General features: G+C 45.7%; 1 pseudogene; it reads right to left on the bottom strand.

Moving 5' to 3' along the window:
- LOC121542056 overlaps window positions 1-25,634 on the bottom strand; it is a 205,191-nt pseudogene that overhangs the window by 56,776 nt on the left and 122,781 nt on the right.

Raw genomic sequence — 25,634 nt, 5'->3', positions numbered from 1 at the left:
GAGGAGAGAGGGCCTACTAGAGAGAGAGAGGAGAGAGGGCCTACTAGAGAGAGAGGAGAGAGAGGGCCTACTAGAGAGAGAGGAGAGAGAGGGCCTACTAGAGAGAGAGGAGAGAGGGCCTACTAGAGAGAGAGAGGAGAGAGGGCCTACTAGAGAGAGAGAGAGAGAGGAGAGAGGGCCTACTAGAGAGAGAGAGAGAGAGGAGAGAGGGCCTACTAGAGAGAGAGAGAGAGAGGAGAGAGGGCCTACTAGAGAGAGAGAGAGAGGAGAGAGGGCCTACTAGAGAGAGAGAGAGAGGAGAGAGGGCCTACTAGAGAGAGAGAGAGAGAGGAGAGAGGGCCTACTAGAGAGAGAGAGAGGAGAGAGGGCCTACTAGAGAGAGAGGAGAGGAGAGAGGGCCTACTAGAGAGAGAGGAGAGAGGGCCTACTAGAGAGAGAGAGAGAGGAGAGAGGGCCTACTAGAGAGAGAGAGAGAGGAGAGAGGGCCTACTAGAGAGAGAGAGAGAGGAGAGAGGGCCTACTAGAGAGAGAGGAGAGAGGGCCTACTAGAGAGAGAGGAGAGAGGGCCTACTAGAGAGAGAGAGGAGAGAGGGCCTACTAGAGAGAGAGAGAGAGGAGAGAGGGCCTACTAGAGAGAGAGAGAGGAGAGAGGGCCTACTAGAGAGAGAGAGGAGAGAGGGCCTACTAGAGAGAGAGGAGAGAGGGCCTACTAGAGAGAGAGAGAGAGGAGAGAGGGCCTACTAGAGAGAGAGAGAGAGGAGAGAGGGCCTACTAGAGAGAGAGGAGAGAGGGCCTACTAGAGAGAGAGGGAGAGAGGGCCTACTAGAGAGAGAGAGAGGAGAGAGCGCCTACTAGAGAGAGAGAGGAGAGAGGGCCTACTAGAGAGAGAGAGAGAGGAGAGAGGGCCTACTAGAGAGAGAGAGGAGAGAGGGCCTACTAGAGAGAGAGGAGAGAGGGCCTACTAGAGAGAGAGGAGAGGAGAGAGGGCCTACTAGAGAGAGGAGAGAGGGCCTACTAGAGAGAGAGAGAGAGGAGAGAGGGCCTACTAGAGAGAGAGAGGAGAGAGGGCCTACTAGAGAGAGAGGAGAGAGGGCCTACTAGAGAGAGAGGAGAGAGGGCCTACTAGAGAGAGAGGAGAGAGGGCCTACTAGAGAGAGGAGAGAGGGCCTACTAGAGAGAGAGAGGAGAGAGGGCCTACTAGAGAGAGAGAGGAGAGAGGGCCTACTAGAGAGAGAGAGAGGAGAGAGGGCCTACTAGAGAGAGAAGAGAGAGGGCCTACTAGAGAGAGAGGAGAGAGGGCCTACTAGAGAGAGAGAGAGGAGAGAGGGCCTACTAGAGAGAGAAGAGAGAGGGCCTACTAGAGAGAGAGGAGAGAGGGCCTACTAGAGAGAGAGGAGAGAGGGCCTACTAGAGAGAGAGAGGAGAGAGGGCCTACTAGAGAGAGAGGAGAGAGGGCCTACTAGAGAGAGAGAGAGGAGAGAGGGCCTACTAGAGAGAGAAGAGAGAGGGCCTACTAGAGAGAGAGGAGAGAGGGCCTACTAGAGAGAGAGGGGAGAGGGGGCCTACTAGAGAGAGAGAGGAGAGAGGGCCTACTAGAGAGAGAGAGAGGAGAGAGGGCCTACTAGAGAGAGAGAGGGGAGAGGGCCTACTAGAGAGAGAGAGGGGAGAGGGCCTACTAGAGAGAGAGGAGAGAGAGCCTACTAGAGAGAGAGGAGAGAGGGCCTACTAGAGAGAGAGAGGAGAGAGAGGGCCTACTAGAGAGAGAGGAGAGAGAGCCTACTAGAGAGAGAGAGGAGAGAGGGCCTACTAGAGAGAGAGAGGGGAGAGAGCCTACTAGAGAGAGAGAGGAGAGAGGGCCTACTAGAGAGAGAGAGGAGAGAGGGCCTACTAGAGAGAGAGAGGAGAGAGGGCCTACTAGAGAGAGAGAGAGGAGAGAGGGCCTACTAGAGAGAGAGAGGAGAGAGGGCCTACTAGAGAGAGAGAGAGGAGAGAGGGCCTACTAGAGAGAGAGAGAGGAGAGAGGGCCTACTAGAGAGAGAGGAGAGAGAGGGCCTACTAGAGAGAGAGGAGAGAGGGGGCCTACTAGAGAGAGGAGAGAGGGCCTACTAGAGAGAGAGGAGAGAGAGGGCCTACTAGAGAGAGAGAGGAGAGAGGGCCTACTAGAGAGAGAGGAGAGAGAGGGCCTACTAGAGAGAGAGGAGAGAGGGCCTACTAGAGAGAGAGGAGAGAGAGGGCCTACTAGAGAGAGAGGAGAGAGGGGGCCTACTAGAGAGAGGAGAGAGGGCCTACTAGAGAGAGAGGAGAGAGAGGGCCTACTAGAGAGAGAGAGGAGAGAGGGCCTACTAGAGAGAGAGGAGAGAGAGGGCCTACTAGAGAGAGAGGAGAGAGAGGGCCTACTAGAGAGAGAGAGAGAGAGGGCCTACTAGAGAGAGAGAGGAGAGAGAGGGCCTACTAGAGAGAGAGAGAGAGAGGGCCTACTAGAGAGAGAGAGGAGAGAGAGGGCCTACTAGAGAGAGAGAGGAGAGAGGGCCTACTAGAGAGAGAGAGGAGAGAGAGGGCCTACTAGAGAGAGAGAGGAGAGAGGGCCTACTAGAGAGAGAGAGAGGAGAGAGAGGGCCTACTAGAGAGAGAGGAGAGAGGGCCTACTAGAGAGAGAGGAGAGAGAGGGCCTACTAGAGAGAGAGGAGAGAGGGGGGCCTACTAGAGAGAGGAGAGAGGGCCTACTAGAGAGAGAGGAGAGAGAGGGCCTACTAGAGAGAGAGAGAGGAGAGGGCCTACTAGAGAGAGAGGAGAGAGAGGGCCTACTAGAGAGAGAGGAGAGAGAGGGCCTACTAGAGAGAGAGAGGAGAGAGGGCCTACTAGAGAGAGAGAGGAGAGAGAGGGCCTACTAGAGAGAGAGGAGAGAGGGCCTACTAGAGAGAGAGAGGAGAGAGAGGGCCTACTAGAGAGAGAGGAGAGAGGGCCTACTAGAGAGAGAGAGGAGAGAGGGCCTACTAGAGAGAGAGGAGAGAGAGGGCCTACTAGAGAGAGAGGAGAGAGAGGGCCTACTAGAGAGAGAGGAGAGAGGGCCTACTAGAGAGAGAGAGGAGAGAGAGGGCCTACTAGAGAGAGAGAGGAGAGAGGGCCTACTAGAGAGAGAGGAGAGAGGGCCTACTAGAGAGAGAGGAGAGAGGGCCTACTAGAGAGAGAGGAGAGAGGGCCTACTAGAGAGAGAGGGAGAGAGGGCCTACTAGAGAGAGAGGGGAGAGGGGGCCTACTAGAGAGAGAGAGGAGAGAGAGGGCCTACTAGAGAGAGAGGAGAGAGGGCCTACTAGAGAGAGAGGAGAGAGGGCCTACTAGAGAGAGAGGAGAGAGGGCCTACTAGAGAGAGAGGAGAGAGGGCCTACTAGAGAGGGGGGGGGGGGGATAAAGACCCCACTCTGACTCCAGATCTCTGAAGACTGAAGAAGTCTCTAAAGTCTAAGACTAAAGTCTACTACAAAAAGAGTGACAGAAAGAAAGAACAGAAAAGAAGAGAGGACAAGAGGAAGAAAGAGAATACCAGGCATTAGGGAGGAGTGGAATCCCTTTCTCTTGATCTTAAGGTCGTATTCTAGACTCAAGACATCTTATTATTCAGCAGACAGACCAGTGAAGAGACAGACTGCATACCGATTACACAGACACCAGATATGTTTCCGTTAACTTGTTCAGTGATTTTTTTTGTTGCAGACATTTAGAAAGTTTGCATAGAAAATAGAGGCGACAATTGCCTGCTAGGGTGCATTTCCATTTAAACAATCTTCTGTTGATTAAAAACAGCTCGACGTAATGACGTCACACCTTTAAAATATAAAACTTTTCAGCAAAAACCTAGTGTCCAATAAAAATGTAGCGGTTGAAGTGTTTCCATTACCCATTTAAACAAATTGCACATTAATAAAATGGCGACAGCCTGTATGCCCTCATACCTATCTGTTTCACGTCTCAGGTAGCCCACAAAAGACAGCATGGATGGAATGCAATAATGAACTAATATTTGCCGTATTCTAATAATTCTCATGTGCCAACGTATCGCCACGGTGCGTGCCATTGGTGAAACTTGCATTCCTTTAGATCTGAAATAATTGGATGGTGAAATTTGCATCCAGCCAACCAGAAAAACAAGGTGAAGCAATTCAGGCATTCTTGAAAGTCAGGACAATCCTTGTCCTGCAAGGAAAACATTTTTTGTTTGTTTAATTTTTGTATTTATTTTGCAAGCAGTAAACATTTCTAATTAAAATGTGGAGTGGAGCTTTATAGTAACACGATGACATCACGTTCCACGCCTACCTTCCAAATTATTCAGCGACGATCATTTATTCGAAAAACAGTTTCCATCATCATGTCGCAATAAAGACAAATCCACCCTTCGAACGGATAAAAATTGTTGTCGATCTTTATAAAATGTCCCCTATATCTGCCTTTTCCATTACACAAGTCATAATGATTTCCCCCCCCCCACCCCGACACTGTTTTTGTCATATAAACCCGGGTCAATGGAGACCTGCCTCCAAGGATTTGACTAATGGAATTTTTTTCTTAACGTATAACCTGCAATTTCTTTCTCTCCATTATTCATTAAAACATATACAAATTAATACAATTCCGTGTGAATTCACAATGCAGTTGCAGCTGCTGCCAGCAACGGTTTGGGTCTCAAGGTGTGTCCCTTTCTGTACTTGAAAAAGAAAAAAAGAAAGCCTCCACTAAGATGCAATAATTTAATATCCTAATAACAGGTAGCTTAGTGGGTAAGAGCGTTGTGCCAGTAACCGAAAGGTCGCTGGTTCTAATCCCCGAGCCGACTAGGATGAAAAATCTGTCGATGTGCCCTTGAGCAAGGCACTTAACCCTAATTGCTCCTGTAAGTCGCTCTGGATAAGAGCGTCTGCTAAATGACTCAAATGTAAAATGTAAATGTAACAGACATGCTGTCTTCATCAGGGTATAATGTCAAACACTGCGGGCCACTGGGTTATATAGTGTCAAAGGACACACGCAGGTGTCTGTAATCATGGCCGGGTGTAGCCTGATAGCCTGATAGCATTGGTTCATTCACAGATAAACAGAACATACAAAAAAAAATGGATAGCATACGATCATAGATACAACTTGGCTGCATAGGCCCACAAACATTTACAATGAATAGCAAAATCACAATAAATCACAAGAATGGCTTCAAATCAAAGTCTACGCTGAGACCGAAGGGAGCAAGGGTCTTTAAAATTAAAGATCCAGGCAGCCTCTCGTTTTAACAATAAGTTGTCGAGGTCACCCCCTCTTCCTAGGGAGGGTGACATGTTCGATGCCGATATAACGTAGGGACGAAATCGATTGGTTCGCTTCCAAAAAGTGGGCAGCGACTAGGTATGTAGAGTTCTTGCACCTAATGGTGCTACGATGTTCCGAGATTCGTGCTTTTAATTTGCGCTTTGTTTTACCAACATAATGTTTACCACAAGGACAAGTTCTAAGATAAATAACTGCCTTAGTGGAGCACGTGATAACACCTTTGATTGGGATCTGTTTCCCTGTTTGGGGGTGTTTGAAGGACCTACATTTGTAAGTGCCATTGCATTGAGCTCAGCCGTTACACTTGTAGTTTCCATCCGGTAGAGGTGCAAATAGACGTTGTGCAGGGATATTTAGGGGTGGTAAATCAGAGTTCCTTCTCCCTCTCCCTCTCCTTCTCCCTCTCCTTTTCCCTCTCCTTCTTTCTCTCGCTCCTTCTCTCTCTCTCCTTCCCTCTCTCTCCTTCCCTCTCTCTCCTTCCCTCTCTCTCCTTCCCTCTCTCTCCTTCCCTCTCTCTCCTTCCCTCTCTCTCCTTCCCTCTCTCTCCTTCCCTCTCTCTCCTTCCCTCTCTCTCCTTCCCTCTCTCTCCTTCCTTCTCTCTCCTTCTTGATCTCTGAGATTTCTGCCCCGCGAGAATACAACCAAGGGAGGGCCCGAAAACACATTACCAATACTGTCATCGGATCACCTGTACTTCCATTACTGTACTTAAAATTCCACATCGCAAAGTTTTGCATTTCCTTCTCATTTAACTTGTCAGTGTTACCATACAGGACGTTGCTGCTGTCGCTGGCCTTTCTCTGCCATTTTTACAACTGTTAACGACGATGACGAAGTGGTGGAGTCGACGGCAAAATAATTGACTACTCGTACGTCGACTCCCAGTGTCGACTCCCATTTCTGAGTGTCAAGATATTTTTGGAAACGGAGGAGACTGATTAGTTACCGTACTTCAGAGAACACAAACAGTCACATCTTAGAGAGAGAGAGAGAGAGAGAGAGAGAGAGAGAGAGAGAGAGAGAGAGAGAGAGAGAGAGAGAGAGAGAGAGAGAGAGAGAGAGAGAGAGAGAGAGAGAGAGAGAGAGAGAGAGGCACAGTATAGGCAGGTCAGCCACCAGGCAGACAGTCAGAACCGTGCACTAGGCCTATCAAATAGCAATCAAAAGCTGTATCTCGCAATTTCTTGAGTGGTAGCCAGGGCACCACAACAGTAGATGTCCTCCCGTCCTCCAGGACATCTACAGCATCCGGTGTCACAGGAAGGTGTTGTAGTTATGACAATAGACTTTTGGATATTAGTCACTGTCACTAGCCAGCTCCCACTGGGCACTCTCCCCTGCACCTTAGAGACCGCTGCCCTATGTACATAGAGTCATTTAACACTGGTCACTTTAATGTTTACATACTATTTACAGTGCCTACAGAAAGTATTCACACCCCTTGACCTTTTCCAAATTGTGTTGTGTTACAGCCTGTATTTGAAATGTAAATGTGTCACTGGCCTACACACAATACCCCATAATGTCAAAGTGTCAAATGTCAACAACAAAAAAAAGATAAATTGTCTCGAGTCAATAAGTATTCAACCCCTTTGTTAAGGCAGACATAAATAAGTTCAGGAGTAAAATTGTGCTTAACAAGTCACATAATAAGTTGCATGGACTCTGTGTACAATAATAATAATAATAATAAAACAACAATATATTTTTTGAATGACCCCTCTGTGGAAAGATGAGACTCTCACAAACAGAATGGTGTTCTCCATTTTGCTCTACGACCCCCAAAAGCATCTTGGGACTCGTCCGAAGTCGGTACAGACGATCTGCCAACTTCTGTCTGTAGCGTCGGAACAGTTTGGGCTACACACTAATATGACCACTTTGTGGAAAGGTGAGACTCATGAACATGTAAATGTTGGTGGTTTTGCTCTAGGACACCCACAGGCCTCACAAGACTCATCTGAATGAATTTATTTCTTTTAAAATATGTATATATATATATGGAGACTGTTTAACGCCAGAAATAAGGGATTAAATACATGTCAAAAAGAATATCAAAAGTTTCCTGATCTTTCTCATCTCGCTCAGATATAGGACAGACACTTCAGAACTAACTTCCTTTAGATTTTTTAGGGGGGGGGGGGACTATCTGTTGATCCATGTAGTGAATCTGTTATTCAATGTGTTTGTATGGGCTAATAGCAGTAAGGACTATCTGTTGTTCCATGTAGTGAATCTGTTATTCAATGTGTTTGTATGGGCTAATAGCAGTAAGGACTATCTGTTGTTCCATGTAGTGAATCTGTTATTCAATGTGTTTGTATGGGCTAATAGCAGTAAGGACTATCTGTTGTTCCATGTAGTGAATCTGTTATTCAATGTGTTTGTATGGGCTAATAGCAGTAAGGACTATCTGTTGTTCCATGTAGTGAATCTGTTATTCAATGTGTTTGTATGGGCTAATAGCAGTAAGGACTATCTGTTGTTCCATGTAGTGAATCTGTTATTCAATGTGTTTGTATGGGCTAATAGCAGTAAGGACTATCTGTTGTTCCATGTAGTGAATCTGTTATTCAATGTGTTTGTATGGGCTAATAGCAGTAAGGACTATCTGTTGTTCCATGTAGTGAATCTGTTATTCAATGTGTTTGTATGGGCTAATAGCAGTAAGGACTATCTGTTGTTCCATGTAGTGAATCTGTTATTCAATGCGTTTGTATGGGCTAATAGCAGTAAGGACTATCTGTTGTTCCATGTAGTGAATCTGTTATTCAATGTGTTTCAATGGGCTTATAGCAGTAAGGCCAAATACAATTTTACAAATATTTTTGATCCTTTTTGACCTTCTCAAAACAATTCCATATGCTTAGTAGAACCCCCCCCAGCTTAGACTATTATGGGTTATGTTTGCATGAGCTGCATCTGAAGTAGTATCCTTGACGTACTTGACTTAAACCCTTTTCCTCTTCAGGTTCGGTTTTTCGTACCCTTTCCGCTGCAACCTGCAAGCACAACTTTTCATGACGTGGCCAGGAAATGGGTCCAAGAGGTGGGTCGAGGTTGAATCGGATTGGTCTAATGACCTGAGAGAAGTCAATGTTATTGGCTTGGTGGTTCCTAAGAGAAGTCAATGTTATTGGCTCGGTGGTTCCTGAGAGAGGTCAATGGAGAGAAACTCTGTGACTCCCACACTGCTGTGTGAGTGTGAGAGAGAGAGAGAGAGAGAGAGAGAGAGAGAGAGAGAGAGAGAGAGAGAGAGAGAGAGAGAGAGAGAGAGAGAGAGAGAGAGAGAGAGAGAGAGAGAGAGAGAGAGAGAGAGAGAGAGAGAGAGAGAGAGAGAGAGAGAGAGAGAGAGAGAGAGAGAGAGAGAGAGAGAGAGAGAGAGAGAGAGAGAAAAGGCTTTATGCTGTTTGGGGAGAAGGGGGAGAAAGAGAGGGAGAGAGGGAGAGAGAGAGAGCGAGAGAGAGAGAGAGCGAGAGAGAGAGAGATGGGAGAGAGAGAGAGATGGGAGAGAGAGAAAGGGAAGAGAGAGCGAGAGAGAGAGAGAGAGAGGGAAGAGAGAGGGAAGAGAGAGCGAGAGAGAGAGAGAGAAGAGAGACTGAGAGAGAGAGAGAGAGGGGGAAGACAGAGAGAGAGAAGAGAGAGAGAGAGAGGGGGAAGAGAGAGAGAGAGGGGAAAGAGAGAGAGAGAGGGGAAAGAGAGAGAGAGAGAGAGAGAGAGAGAGAGAGAGAGAGAGAGGAGAGAAAGAGAGGGGAAAGAGAGAGAGGAAAGCGAGAGAGAGAGGGGAAAGCGAGAGAGAGAGGGGAAAAGAGAGAGAGGAGGTGGATGTCTGGTTGATGTGTATAGCAGTGGCCTTGGAAGTAATGACAACATTTCAGGTGGCTCTCTGTGTATGTTAGGTCTCCACTGTGTTTATATCAGGGTTCGTACAGACAGTGGCAAGTCAAATTCAAGGACTTTCAAGTACTTTTTCAAGCACTAATATTTATTTTCAAGGACCATCAATTTGTAATAGTTCCTATTACGCTATTGTTTCTAGTCGCCACCAGATGGCAGTATATCACCACAACCTAAACAACAACAAAAAAGTATTCATCACTACAGTTGAAGTCGGAAGTTTACATACACCTTAGCCAAATATATTTAAACTCAGTTTTTCACAATTCCTGACATTTAATCCTTGTACAAATTCCCTGTCTTAGGTCAGTTAGGATCACCACTTTATTTTAAGAATGTGAAATGTCAGAATAATAGTAGAGAGAATGATTTATTTCAGCTTTTATTCCTTTCATCACGTTCCCAGTGGGTCAGAAGTTTATATACACTCAATTAGTATTTGGTAGCATTGCCTTAAATTGTTTAACTTGGGTCAAACGTTTCGGGTAGCCTTCCACAAGCGTCCCACAATAAGTTGGGTGAATTTTGGCCCATTCCTCCTGACAGAGCTGGTGTAACTGAGTTAGGTTTGTAGGCCTCCTTGCTCGCACACGCTTTTTCAGTTCTACCCACAAATTGTCTATAGGATTGAGGTCAGGGCTTTGTGATGGCCACTCCAATACCTTGACTTTGTTGTCCTTAAGCCATTTTGCCACAACTTTGGAAGTATGCTTGGGGTCATTGTCCATTTGGAAGACCCATTTGCGACCAAGCTTTAACTTCCTGACTGATGTCTTGAGATGTTGCTTCAATAAGTCCCCCATTTTTCCTCCAAACATAACGATGGTCATTATGGCCAAACAGTTCTATTTTTGTTTCATCAGACCAGAGGACATTTCTCCAAAAAGTACGATCTTTGTCCCCATGTGCATTTTCAAACCGTAGTCTGGCTTTTTAATGGTGGTTTTGGAGCAGTGGCTTCTTCCTTGCTGAGCGGCCTTTCAGGTTATGTCGATATAGCACTCGTTTTACTGTGGATATAGATACTTTTGTACCCGTTTCCTCCAGCAACTTCACAAGGTCCTTTGCTGTTGTTCTGGGATTGATTTGCACTTTTCGCACCAAAGTACGTTCATCTCTAGGAGACAGAATGCGTCTCCTTCCTGAGCAGTATGACGGCTGCGTGGTCCCATGGTGTTTATACTTGCGTACTATTGTTGGTACAGATGAACGTGGTACCTTCAGGCGTTTGGAAATTGCTCCCAAGGATGAACCAGACTTGTGGAGGTCTACAATGTTTTTTCTGAGGTCTTGGCTGATTTCTTTTGATTTTCTCATGATGTCAAGCAAAGAGGCACTGAGTTTGAAGGTAGGCCTTGAAATACATCCACAGGTACACCTCCAATTGACTGAAATGATGTCAATTAGCCTATCAGAAGCTTCTAAAGCCATGACATAATTTTCCTGAATTTTCCAAGCTTAAAGACACAGTCAACTTTGTGTATGTAAACTTCTGACCCACTGGAAAAGTGAAATAATCTGTCTGTAAACAATTGTTGGAAAGATTACTTGTGTCATGCACAAAGTAGATGTCCCAACCGACTTGCCAAAACTATAGATTGTTAACAAGAAATTTGCGGAGTGGTTGAAAAACAAGTTTGAATCACTCCAACCAAAGTGTATGTAGACTTCCGACTTCAACTGTACCTTACAAGTTCTACTCAACAATATGTGTTTCACTACATATACATGACTGGTAACTTAAGTCGGTACTGAGTATGTTGTAATTTCAGTAGTGATGAGCAGAGTTTTGGGACACGCCTACTGGTGAACACACATTTCCTATTCTCATAACTACACAATTCCAGCTTAATGGCTGTTTTTTGGGCATTTGGGAATCTACTTAATAGCTACGAAAAAGCCTCTTGTTTTCCAACTGGCAGCGTTAGTGTCGCCGGTCGGGAGAAGGGCTGTGTGAGGAAAACGGCACGTGAACGGCCACCAGAACGGCAGGAGCACGGCTGCCCGCTTGATAAAACAGAATATCGCGGGTGCCCCGTGAATGAAGCGATTGGCAAAAAATCTCTGGAGGTAGTTAAGAGAAAAAGTCACAATGTAGAACTGGCGTCAGCGCAGGGATGCAGCATTGCCTTTCCCCCCCTTCATGTGGCTCTTCGGGACAGATTCCCCCCCATGCTCACAATGTCAGTTGGACACATTTTTTGCACCTTACATGGTGTGTTGGTTCGGTCCAGTGATAAGAAAAAGTGGGTAAAACTATACTGAACAAAAATATAAATGCAACATGTAAAGTGTTGGTCCCATGTTTCATGAGCTGAAAGAAAAAGATCCCAGAAATCTTCCATACACAGGAAAGGCAGGATTGAATCTACATTTTAGCCATCGATGTGATTTTTGGCGGAGTTCTGTCCCTGCCTGGCTGAGTGGCAGTGTGGGTGGAATGAGCGAGCTCGCCTGGCAACCACAGCGTGAAACACGTGAGGGGAAAAAAACAAAAAAACTCTGTATTCTGCCTGGAAATTAATTAGCAAGACATTTACATTTTAATCATATTTTTCATATTATATCATTTCATTTTCTCCTCTCATTTTAATTGAAGTATTCTCAAGTACCAACTTGAGAAAATGTCTGATTTTCAAGGTATTCCAGTACTAGAATTTCAGAGTGCCAAATTCAAGTACTTTAACCACCTTGTGCGAACCCTGATATATACACAGTTGTATGTGTATAGTCTGGAGGAGAGAAGGAGATAGTTTATATAGACTGTTGTACTGTATGTTTTTGTCTGGAGGAGAGAAAAGGCTTTTAGTCATCTGGCTGGTTGTGGAGTTGACTGTTTATAATGGCCGTCTGATGTCCACACAGAATATTGTCTGACCTCATTGAACCCTCCCCTCCGCTCTCTCCCCTCCCCTCCCCACTCCGCTCTTTCCCCGCTCTCTCCCCACTCCTCTCCCCTCCCCTCTCTCCCCTCCCTCCCACCCTCTCTCCCCTCCCCTACCCTCTCTCCCCTCCCCACCCTCTCCTCCCCTACCCCTCTCCCCTCCCCTCTCTCCCTCTCTCCCTCCTCTCCCCTCCGCCCACTCCTCCCCTTCTTCTCCCCTCCCTCTCCCTCCCCCTCCCTCCCTCTCTCCCCTCCTCTTCCCTCCCCTCTCCTCTCCCCTCCACTCTTCTCCCCTTCTCTCTCTTTAAATTTAATTGTATTTTACCAACAAAACCTTTTTCCATTTAATTGTGGAACTCTCTCTTTCCTGGCCTTCGTTCTTCTCACTCTCTCCTCCTCCATCTCTCCTGTGTGTCTGAGTGTGATCATATTGATCTTAGGGAGATCGTGAAAAGCTACAGAGTACCGCTTTGGCAAACTACTGAATACTCCTTTAGAAAAAAAAAAAAGGTGATATGTTCCACACACACACCACTTTTTCAGTTGATTGCACCAGCACATAATTCGGTTGAACCTGGCCTGTGTCTCATAATGCTCCTGCATTCCACACAGAACCAAGCTAATAATGACTAGCCATCTTTTAAATTAGCATGCCCTGGGCTTGACATTCAGGTAAATGTGCCAGTGGCACGCCGTAGAAAACTGCTGTTTCCCGGGAAAGCGGTGTTGCGCGCATCATTTAAATGTTATCTGTCATTTGTGGGCTGATCAACCAGCCTATAATGACCTACCCTCCACACACAAATAATTACATTTTATCTTGACAATATCATATTTACATTGATTGTTTGGAGGGAAAAATGTAAACCTTTGCGCAATTGTTAGCGATTTAACAGTCATTCTACATTTGTAGGGTCCTATAAAATCTGTTCTATCTTTTGGTAAATTCAGTTTTCCCGGTTTTATTTTTCCAAGTTTCTGAGTTTTCCTAGTTCTTTCAGGTTTTCACTCTCAAAATCACACTTTTTTAAAATAGAAAACAATGATTAAACCACATCAGGGGAACACTTTTGAGGTCTGGGAACAATAAAAAAATTATTGGAGAATGTAGTTGCCATTTAATTCAGTTGTGTGCCTACTAGCAAGAGATTTTTTCTTTCACCTTTATTTAACCAGGTAAGCCAGTTGAGAACAAGTTCTCATTTCCAACTGCGACCTGGCCAAGATAAAGCAAAGCAGTGCGATAAAAACAACAACATAGGCTACATGTGATGGCAGAGTTTGCAAAACAAATGCCCCGCGATTGATACAAATCATCATGATATCATTGTGACAGGTAGGCCTACTTTGCAATCAACATTTGGGAAAGCCTTTACACATTTTGCATGATGGCTAAATTGCGCATCGCAAAGATTAAACGAAGACTTCGGACTAAACTTTTTGGATACCTAGTTTTCATACACATTGCTGTTTGAATAAATGTTGATAAATTAGAAAAAAGCTAATTGTGAACCAAAAACTAATGTGACCAGCTAAAAATAAAACATCACTGGTACCCTAGCGACCAAATGCGAGTGTTATAGTCTCCCCCGTCTCCCCCGTCACACACACACTCACACCCTCTCCCCCAACTGACCCATGAGGTTGAGGTAGCCCTCTCCCCCCAACTCCCCCATGAAGTTGAGGTAGCTCTCTCCCCCCAACTCACCCATGAAGTTGAGGAAGCCCTCTCCCCCCAACTCCCCCATGAAGTTGAGGTAGCCCTCTCCCCCAACTTACCCATGAAGTTGAGGTAGCTCTCTCCCCCCAACTCCCCCATGAAGTTGAGGTAGCCCTCTCCCCCCAACTCACCCATGAAGTTGAGGTAGCCCTCTCCCCCCAGAGCGTGTGTGAGGAGGCGGATCATCTTATGGAGCTGGATGCCTCGGTCGATGACGGGCGTCATGGGGATCAGGGAACTCATGTTGGTGTACATCTCTTTATCCATCAGCCAGAATGCCAGGGTCTTATCACCTACCAGAGCCTGGCAACACGGACACAGAGAGAGATACTTTACTATTATCTACCAGAGCCTGGCAACATGGGTATATTCCCTTCACTCTTTAGCTGGGGTCCATTCCCTTCACTCTATACCTGGGGTCTATTCCCTTCACTCTATACCTGGGGTCTATTCCCTTCACTCTATACCTGGGGTCTATTCCCTTCACTCTATAGATGGGGTCTATTCCCTTCACTCTATAGATGGGGTCTATTCCCTTCACTCTATAGATGGGGTCTATTCCCTTCACTCTATAGCTGGGGTCTATTCCCTTCACTCTATAGATGGGGTCCATTCCCTTCACTCTATAGATGGGGTCTATTCCCTTCACTCTATACATGGGGTCCATTCCCTTCACTCTATACCTGGGGTCTATTCCCTTCACTCTATAGCTGGGGTATATTCCCTTCACTCTATACATGGGGTCTATTCCCTTCACTCTATACATGGGGTCTATTCCCTTCACTCTATAGATGGGGTCTATTCCCTTCACTCTATAGATGGGGTCTATTCCCTTCACTCTATAGATGGGGTCTATTCCCTTCACTCTATAGATGGGGTCTATCCCCTTCACTCTATAGATGGGGTCTATTCCCTTCACTCTATAGCTGGGGTCTATTCCCTTCACTCTATAGATGGGGTCTATTCCCTTCACTCTATACATGGGGTCCATTCCCTTCACTCTATACCTGGGGTCTATTCCCTTCACTCTATAGATGGGGTCTATTCCCTTCACTCTATAGATGGGGTCTATTCCCTTCACTCTATAGATGGGGTCTATTCCCTTCACTCTATAGATGGGGTCTATTCCCTTCACTCTATAGATGGGGTCCATTCCCTTCACTCTATAGCTGGGGTCTATTCCCTTCACTCTATAGCTGGGGTCTATTCCCTTCACTCTATAGCTGGGGTCTATTCCCTTCACTCTATAGCTGGGGTCTATTCCCTTCACTCTATAGATGGGGTCTAGTCCCTTCACTCTATACCTGGGGTCTATTCCCTTCACTCTATAGCTGGGGTCTATTCCCTTCACTCTATAGCTGGGGTCTATTCCCTTCACTCTATAGCTGGGGTCTATTCCCTTCACTCTATAGCTGGGGTCTATTCCCTTCACTCTATAGATGGGGTCTATTCCCTTCACTCTATAGATGGGGTCTATTCCCTTCACTCTATAGATGGGGTCTATTCCCTTCACTCTATACATGGGGTCCATTCCCTTCACTCTATAGATGGGGTCTATTCCCTTCACTCTATACCTGGGGTCTATTCCCTTCACTCTATAGATGGGGTCTATTCCCTTCACTCTATAGATGGGGTCTATTCCCTTCACTCTATACATGGGGTCCATTCCCTTCACTCTATAGATGGGGTCTATTCCCTTCACTCTATAGATGGGGTCTATTCCCTTCACTCTATAGATGGGGTCTATTCCCTTCACTCTATAGCTGGGGTATTAATAATAGTAATAATAATAATCATAATGATAATAATACATTTAGTTTGTATAGCACTTAAAATGGTTATAAAATAACCAGTTTTTCTTGTGTTTGTGGAATGAACAGTTGACTGAAGACGAGACCGCCGGGCATTCATGCAGTCGAGTCCGTTTCTGCTGTAACTCTTAACATGATGAAACTTTCTTGTAATGTATAATGTTTATTCAAATGATGCTAACTGATGTGGCTCATGCAATTGAATGGATGTTTTGTAACGTCTATTGAGTTGAAGCACACATTTTACTTCCTGCTTTGCGCTCCTATGGGTACACTCGCAATAGCTGCCAGTCCACCCATTATGCCGTAATTGGAATGGGGATGCCTGTTCTATTCATTCTATTTCTATGGCAGCACATCCAACCGAGAGTGGAGCGGAGGATAAAATGTGCGTTATCACGGTGACCGCGGTCATTTGGCTGGCCAATTACAGTCATCCAAACTTCAATGACCGGCACAGCCCTAACCCTATTGATTACGTCACTAGCCAATAGTACCTGGTCGTGGCTCTCAGCGTAGCAGATACAGTCCTCACCCTTCCTCCTATTGGTCAGCGTGTAGACGATGTTCCCCATGTCCCACTCCTCATCCTTTAACTCCTTCAGTATCTACAGAGAGAGAGAGAGAGAGAGAGAGAGAGAGAGAGAGAGAGAGAGAGAGAGAGAGAGAGAGAGAGAGAGAGAGAGAGAGAGAGAGAGAGAGAGAGAGAGAGAGAGAGAGAGAGAGAGAGAGAGAGAGAGAGAGAGAGAGAGAGAGAGAGAGGGAAAGAGAGAGAGAGAGAGGGGAGAGAGAGAGAGAGGGGGGAAAGAGGGGAGAGAGAGAGAGAGCGAGCGAGCGAGAGAGGAAAGAGAGAGAGAGGAAAGAGAGAGCGAGAGAGAGGGGAAAGAGAGAGAGAGAGGGGAAAGAGAGAGAGAGAAAGAGAGAGGGGAAAGAGAGAGAGAGAGGGGAAAGAGAGAGAGAGGGGAGAGAGAGAGAGAGAGGGGAGAGAGAGAGAGGGAAAGAGAGAGAGAGAGAGAAAGAGGGAGGGGAGAGAGAGAGGGAAAGAGAGAGAGAGAGAGGGGAAAGAGGGAGGGGAAAGAGAGAGAGAGAGAGGGGAAAAAGAGAGAGAGAGAGAGAGAGGGGAAGAGAGAGAGAGAGAGGGGAAGAGAGAGAGAGACCGAGAGAGACAAATGGAGAGACAAAGAGAGAGGGGGCAAAGGGAGGGAGGGAAAGATAGGGTGAGAGTGAGATGGGGATAGAAAGAGAGAAAGCAAGGGATAGAGAGAGGGGAGAAGAGAGGGTTTATATTATTTAATACATTGGGGGTGGGGGGTGGTAGGTGATTCTTTCAGTCTCTCTGTGCGTGTGCATGTCAGGCAGGGAAGGTGCCAGAACGAATCAGTTGGAAAGGCATTTGATTTCCATAGGGGGGCATGTTTATTTTTTCACGGGACATCCTATGTCAAATCAAATCAAAAAATGATTTGTCACATGCTCCCTAAAAAACAGATGTAGACTATCAGTCAAATGCTTACTTACGGGCACTTCCCAACAATGCAAATAATAACTTGGCTATCAGTACAAGGTGCAGGGGCACAAGGTAATTGAGGTAGATATAGGTAGGGGTAAAGTGATAGATAATAGACAGTAGCAGCAGCGTATTTGATGAGCTAAAAGAGTTAGTGCCAAGCGGGTCAGATAGATGCAGATAGTCCAGGTAGCCATTTTGATAAATATTTAGTAGTTAGTAGTCTTATGGCCTGGGGGTAGAAGCTGTTCAGGGTCCTGTTGGTTCCAGACTTGGTGCATCGGTACCACTTGCCACCTTGCGGTCGGACGCCGAGCAGTTGCCATACCAGGCGGTGATGCAGCCAGTCAAGATGCTCTCGATGGTGCAGCTGTAGAACCTTTTGGAGCATCTGAGAGTCCATGCCAAACTTTTCAGCCTCCTGAGGGGGAAGAGGAGTTGCTGTGCCCTCTTCACGACTGTGTTAGTGTGTGTGGACCATGTTAATTCCTTAAGTGACATGGACACAGAGGAACGTGAAGCTCTCGACCTGCTCCACTACAGCCCCGTCGGTGTGGATGGGCCGTGCTCGCCCCTCCGTTTCCTGTAGTCCACGATCAGCTCCTTGGTCTTGCTGATGTTGACGGAGAGGTTGTTGCTCCGGCACCACACTGCCAGGTCTCGGACCTCCTCCCTGTAGGCCGTCTCATCGTCGTCGGTGATCAGGCCTACCCCCGTCGTGTCTTCAGCAAACTTAATGATGGTGTTGGAGTCGTGTGCGGCCACTACGCTGAGCTGTAGTCAATGAACATCATTCTCACATAGGTGTTCCTGTCTGGGAGAGGGGCAGTGTGGAGTGCAATAGAGATTGCGTCATCTGTGGATCTGTTGGGGTGGTATGCGAATTGGAGTGGGTCTAATTGGTGTTGATGTGAGCTTCCCATGTGTTTTTTTTAAATGGGTTTTATAGTAAAGACATGTAATTTAACAGTACAAATGTATTACTTTTTAATGTGGCATGAGCACAACCAGTCATGATATTTTTATCTCATTGTCAAACAAATCACTTCATAGACGGCGCGTGAGTTTCATGTTTGAGGAGGCTTACAATTTATCCTATAATTTCTACCGATATGCGTGCCAGTTATGATTTTCATAGGCACATCTCCCACTCTCTCCTAGTCTCCCACTCTCTCCTAGTCTCCCACTCTTCATGTATCCCCTCCACCCAATGAGACCACCACATAATTATCTAGGATCCAGGATATTATAATCTGGACCTTGAAGTAGCAGTAGTAGTAATAGTAATAATAGTAATAATAGTAGTAGTAGTGGTAGTGGTGGTGGTAGTAGTAGTAGTAGTAGTAGTAGTAGTAGTAGTAGCAGTAGTAGCAGTAGCAGTAGTAGTAGCAGTAGCAGTAGCAGTAGTAGTAGTAGTAGTAGTAGTAGCAGTAGCAGTAGTAGCAGTAGCAGTAGCAGCAGCAGCAGCAGCAGTAGCAGTAGTAGCAGTTGTTCCAGTTGTTCCAGTTGTTCCAGTGTTGATTTTCATTCTTTCACTCTAATCAGGGACAGATTTAGACAGGGGACACCAGGTGGGTGCAATTCATCATCAGGTAGAACAGAAAACCAGCTTTACTTCGGACCTTCAGGCTCAGATTTGAATACCCTTGTTCTGACACTGCAACTCATAAAGCAACGGTTTCCAGGCTTTTGGTTGCTTTTGTATCTATTTAAATCTTTATACGCGTTTCCTTACAGCTACAGCTAAAACAATCTTCCATCCTCAAAATTGTATTGCAACTAAAACATAAATATCTCCTAACGAGTAGATTTATAGTTTACCTTTATAGAGTAATATATTCTCTGGAGAGTAGAGAGGGAGGACAGAGGGAGGAGAGAGGGAGAGGAGAGACAGACAGGTTGTGATAACAGGAGAGGAGAGACAGACAGGTTGTGATAACAGGAGAGGAGAGATAGAGAGGTTGTGATAACAGGAGAGGAGAGATAGACAGGTTGTGATAACAGGAGAGGAGAGATAGACAGGTTGTGATAACAGGAGAGGAGACAGGTTGTGATAACAGGAGAGGAGAGACAGACAGGTTGTGATAACAGGAGAGACAGACAGGTTGTGATAACAGGAGAAGAGAGAGACAGACAGGTTGTGATAACAGGAGAGGAGACAGGTTGTGATAACAGGAGAGGAGACAGGTTGTGATAACAGGAGAGGAGACAGGTTGTGATAACAGGAGAGGAGACAGGTTGTGATAACAGGAGAGGAGACAGGTTGTGATAACAGGAGAGGAGAGAGACAGACAGGTTGTGATAACAGGAGAGACAGACAGGTTGTGATAACAGGAGAAGAGAGAGACAGACAGGTTGTGATAACAGGAGAGGAGACAGGTTGTGATAACAGGAGAGGAGAGAGACAGACAGGTTGTGATAACAGGAGAGACAGACAGGTTGTGATAACAGGAGAGGAGAGAGACAGACAGGTTGTGATAACAGGAGAGGAGAGACAGACAGGTTGTGATAACAGGAGAGGAGACAGGTTGTGATAACAGGAGAGACAGACAGGTTGTGATAACAGGAGAGGAGACAGGTTGTGATAACAGGAGAGGAGAGAGACAGACAGGTTGTGATAACAGGAGAGACAGACAGGTTGTGATAACAGGAGAGGAGACAGGTTGTGATAACAGGAGAGGAGAGAGACAGACAGGTTGTGATAACAGGAGAGGAGACAGGTTGTGATAACAGGAGAAGAGAGAGACAGACAGGTTGTGATAACAGGAGAGGAGACAGGTTGTGATAACAGGAGAGGAGAGAGACAGACAGGTTGTGATAACAGGAGATGAGACAGGTTGTGATAACAGGAGAGGAGAGAGAGAGACAGGTTGTGATAACAGGAGAGGAGACAGGTTGTGATAACAGGAGAGACAGACAGGTTGTGATAACAGGAGAGGAGACAGGTTGTGATAACAGGAGAGGAGAGAGACAGACAGGTTGTGATAACAGGAGATGAGACAGGTTGTGATAACAGGAGATGAGACAGGTTGTGATAACAGGAGAGGAGAGAGACAGACAGGTTGTGATAACAGGAGAGGAGACAGGTTGTGATAACAGGAGAGACAGACAGGTTGTGATAACAGGAGAGGAGACAGGTTGTGATAACAGGAGAGGAGAGAGACAGACAGGTTGTGATAACAGGAGATGAGACAGGTTGTGATAACAGGAGAGGAGAGAGACAGACAGGTTGTGATAACAGGAGAGGAGACAGGTTGTGATAACAGGAGAGACAGACAGGTTGTGATAACAGGAGAGACAGGCAGGTTGTGATAACAGGAGAGACAGACAGGTTGTGATAACAGGAGAAGAGAGAGACAGACAGGTTGTGATAACAGGAGATGAGACAGGTTGTGATAACAGGAGAGGAGAGAGACAGACAGGTTGTGATAACAGGAGAGGAGAGACAGACATGTTGTGATAACAGGAGAGGAGAGACAGACAGGTTGTGATAACAGGAGAGGAGACAGGTTGTAATAACAGGAGAGGAGAGAGACAGACAGGTTGTGATAACAGGAGAGGAGACAGGTTGTGATAACAGGAGAGGAGAGAGACAGACAGGTTGTGATAACAGGAGATGAGACAGGTTGTGATAACAGGAGAGGAGAGAGACAGACAGGTTGTGATAACAGGAGATGAGACAGGTTGTGATAACAGGAGAGGAGAGAGACAGACAGGTTGTGATAACAGGAGAGGAGACAGGTTGTGATAACAGGAGAGACAGACAGGTTGTGATAACAGGAGAGGAGACAGGTTGTGATAACAGGAGAGGAGAGAGACAGACAGGTTGTGATAACAGGAGATGAGACAGGTTGTGATAACAGGAGAGGAGAGAGACAGACAGGTTGTGATAACAGGAGAGGAGACAGGTTGTGATAACAGGAGAGACAGACAGGTTGTGATAACAGGAGAGACAGGCAGGTTGTGATAACAGGAGAGACAGACAGGTTGTGATAACAGGAGAAGAGAGAGACAGACAGGTTGTGATAACAGGAGATGAGACAGGTTGTGATAACAGGAGAGGAGAGAGACAGACAGGTTGTGATAACAGGAGAGGAGACAGGTTGTGATAACAGGAGAGACAGACAGGTTGTGATAACAGGAGAGACAGGCAGGTTGTGATAACAGGAGAGACAGACAGGTTGTGATAACAGGAGAAGAGAGAGACAGACAGGTTGTGATAACAGGAGATGAGACAGGTTGTGATAACAGGAGAGGAGAGAGACAGACAGGTTGTGATAACAGGAGAGGAGAGACAGACATGTTGTGATAACAGGAGAGGAGAGACAGACAGGTTGTGATAACAGGAGAGGAGACAGGTTGTAATAACAGGAGAGGAGAGAGACAGACAGGTTGTGATAACAGGAGAGGAGACAGGTTGTGATAACAGGAGAGACAGACAGGTTGTGATAACAGGAGAGACAGGCAGGTTGTGATAACAGGAGAGACAGACAGGTTGTGATAACAGGAGAAGAGAGAGACAGACAGGTTGTGATAACAGGAGATGAGACAGGTTGTGATAACAGGAGAGGAGAGAGACAGACAGGTTGTGATAACAGGAGAGGAGACAGGTTGTGATAACAGGAGAGGAGAGAGACAGACAGGTTGTGATAACAGGAGATGAGACAGGTTGTGATAACAGGAGAGGAGAGAGCATGTGTTCCTCAGTCAGTAGAATTAATACACGCCTCATTAGTGGCTTCAAACAGACACTGGATAGAGTGGAGGGTAACCATTTATTGGGATAGTAGATGTTTTAGATGGTCAGTAAACATTCAATAACTGTCAACAACATTTCAACTAACTATCCCCTAACCTTAACCCTTACTCTAAACCTAATCCTAACCGTAATCTTAACATGTAGTTGCTTTTCAACAGATAGTTTGTTGATAGTAAGACCATCTGAAGAGCATCTATGGGACTATCCACATAAAGTACTGAATACAACCAGCCACGAAGACCTGTGTGTGTGTGTGTGTGTGTGTGTGTGTGTGTGTGTGTGTGTGTGTGGGGGGCCAGATCGAACGTTGATAACAGGTTGCTAGAGGCTCTAAGTCATTCAGCTTCATCATGATTTGGGGCGGCAGGTAGCTTAGTGGTTAAGAGCGTTGTGCCAGTAACCGAAAGGTCGCTGGTTCTAACCCCGAGCCGACTAGGTGTATAATCTGTCGATGTGCCCTTGAGCAAGGCACTTAACCATAATTGCTCCTGTAAATCGCTCTGGATAAGAGCTAAATGACTAAAATGTAAATGTAAATTTAATTGATTAGAGATACAGTGGGGAAAACAAGTATTTAGTCAGCCACCAATTGTGCAAGTTCTCCCACTTAAAAAGATGAGGCCTGTAATTTTCATCATAGGTACACGTCAACTATGACAGAGAAAATGAGAAAAAAAATCCAGAAAATCACATTGTAGGACTTTTAATGAATTTATTTGCAAATTATGGTGGAAAATAAGTATTTGGTCACCTACAAACATGCAAGATTTCTGGCTCTCACAGACCTGTAACTTCATCTTTAAGAGGCTCCTCTGTCCTCCACTCGTTACCTGTATTAATGTCACCTGTTTGAACTTGTTATCAGTATAAAAGACACCTGTCCACAACCTCAAACAGTCACACTCCAAACTCCACTATGGCCAAGACCAAAGAACTGTCAAAGGACACCAGAAACAAAATTGTAGACCTGCACCAGGCTGGGAAGACTGAATCTGCAATAGGTAAGCAGCTTGGTTTGAAGAAATCAACTGTGGGAGCAATTATTAGGAAATGGAAGACATACAAGACCACTGATAATCTCCCTCGATCTGGGGCTCCACGCAAGATCTCACCCCGTGGGGTCAAAATTATCACAAGAATGGTGAGCAAAAATCACAGAACCACACGGGGGGACCTAGTGAATGACCTGCAGAGAGCTGGGACCAAAGTAACAAAGCCTACCATCAGTAACACACTACGCCGCCAGGGACTCAAATCCTGCAGTGCCAGACGTGTCCCCCTGCTTAAGCCAGTACATGTCCAGGCCCGTCTGAAGTTTGCTAGAGTGCATTTGGATGATCCAGAAGAGGATTGGGAGAATGTCATATGGTCAGATGAAACCAAAATAGAACTTTTTGGTAAAAACTCAACTCGTCGTGTTTGGAGGACAAAGAATGCTGAGTTGCATCCAAAGAACACCATGCCTACTGTGAAGCATGGGGGTGGAAACATCATGCTTTGGGGCTGTTTTTCTGCAAAGGGACCAGGACGACTGATCCGTGTAAAGGAAAGAATGAATGGGGCCATGTATCGTGAGATTTTGAGTGAAAACCTCCTTCCATCAGCAAGGGCATTGAAAATGAAACGTGGCTGGGTCTTTCAGCATGACAATGATCCCAAACACACCGCCCGGGCAACGAAGGAGTGGCCTCGTAAGAAGCATTTCAAGGTCCTGGAGTGGCCTAGCCAGTCTCCAGATCTCAACCCCATAGAAAATCTTTGGAGGGAGTTGAAAGTCCATGTTGCCCAGCGACAGCCCCAAAACATCACTGCTCTAGAGGAGATCTGCATGGAGGAATGGGCCAAAATACCAGAAACAGTGTGTGAAAACCTTGTGAAGACTTACAGAAAACGTTTGACCTGTGTCATTGCCAACAAAGGGTATATAACAAAGTATTGAGAAACTTTTGTTATTGACCAAATACTTATTTTCCACCATAATTTGCAAATAAATTCATAAAAAATCCTACAATGTGATTTTCTGGATTTTTTTCCCCTCATTTTCTCTGTCATAGTTGACGTGTACCTATGATGAAAATTACAGGCCTCTCTCATCTTTTTAAGTGGGAGAACTTGCACAATTGGTGGCTGACTAAATACTTTTTTTCCCCACTGTATGTCGTCTCAGACCCAATAGTCTCAGACCCAATAGTCTCAGACCCAATAGTCTCACCTGAATCCATTTGTCAGGTACAGCCATGTTGAGTCTGTAGTCAAAGCCAAGTCCCCCATTCTTCACTGACTTACACAACCCTGGCATTCCTGATACATCCTAGAGAGAGAGAGAGAGAGAGAGAGAGAGAGAGAGAGACAGAAAGAGAGAGAGAGAGAGAGAGAGAGACAGAGAGAGACAGAGAGAGACAGAGAGAGACAGAGAGAGACAGAGAGAGAGAGCAAGACAAAGAGAGCGAGAGAAACAGAGCGAGAGAGAGAGAAAGACCATTAGCATATCTGTTCTCCATCTTTGTAAATGAGATATTTCTCTATTTCATTTTCAATACATTTTCAAACATTTCTAAAAACATTTTTTTCACTTTGTCATTATGGGTTATTGTGTGTAGATGGGTGAGGAAAAAAATCAATTAAATCTATTTAGAATTCAGGCTGTGACAACAAAATGTGGAATAAATCAAGGGGTGTGAATACTTTCTGAAGGCACTGTGGGTTTTGTAAGGAGAGTGAAAGCTGAATAGATGGAAAAGGTTGAAGGAGATAAGGGGAGACAGAAAGGGTGGGATAAGGAGATTAGGAGGAAGAGAGGGGAAACAGGGAATGATAGTACCGTGTTTGTATTCTTTCAGATAATAGTGTTGCACGTGACAATACAACAGAGTGAAATTAGATAATACAGAGATTAGATAGACTACATGTCAGAGTGAGATGTGATGAGTCATATGCTAGAGAAGATAGGGAGGAAGAATTATCTCATTCTCCTGATGGAAGTGTATCATCTCTGATTCTCCTGATGGAAGTGTATAATCTCTGATTCTCCTGATGGAAGTGTATTATCTCTGATTCTCCTAATGGAAGTGTATTATCTCTGATTCTCCTGATGGAAGTGTATCATCTCTGATTCTCCTGATGGAAGTGTATTATCTCTGATTCTCTAGATCAGTGGTCACCATCACTTTATGAGTCAAAATGCAAGCTGAGATCTACCCCTCAGATTTTGTTTTAACAAGACTTAAAAAACGTAACCCTATCCATTTTACATATTTAGCAGACGCTCTTATCCAGAGCGACTTACAGTTAAGTGAGTGCATATATTTTCATACTGGCCCCCCGTGGGAATCGAACCCACAACCCTGGCGTTGCAAACGCCGTGCTCTACCAACTGAGCTACGCTACACATCATTAAACCCATTAAAAACAGTACTGTATCAATGAGGTTTGTGCAGTAAGCTCTCTCGACATGGCTTTAGATGTTTCGAAATCTTACAGTATTCACTTCGCTGTAGCTTTCTTTTAAGCCTGCTACTTTATTGCAGACACGGTCATCTGAGCCATCCGATTGGCCAACGGTAGGCCCTATAGTGCAACTGATTTTCTCTCCGGGCCCGCAGGGAAGGCAGAGTTTGTACCTTCAGACACGTGAAATGGTTCAAAATCCGAACACTTCGCCTTCCCGGCGCACTAAAGCTGAATGGGGTGCACCTACTGCCAACCTCGCGAGACCAGTAAAGAAAATAGGAACGCAAGGC

The sequence above is a fragment of the Coregonus clupeaformis genome, unplaced genomic scaffold (genome assembly GCF_020615455.1).
Source record: "Coregonus clupeaformis isolate EN_2021a unplaced genomic scaffold, ASM2061545v1 scaf0208, whole genome shotgun sequence".
In the NCBI taxonomy this organism is placed as follows: Eukaryota; Metazoa; Chordata; class Actinopteri; order Salmoniformes; family Salmonidae; genus Coregonus; species Coregonus clupeaformis.
The sequence above is the reverse complement of the archived record's forward strand: the minus strand, read 5'-3'. Positions and strand labels throughout refer to the sequence as shown.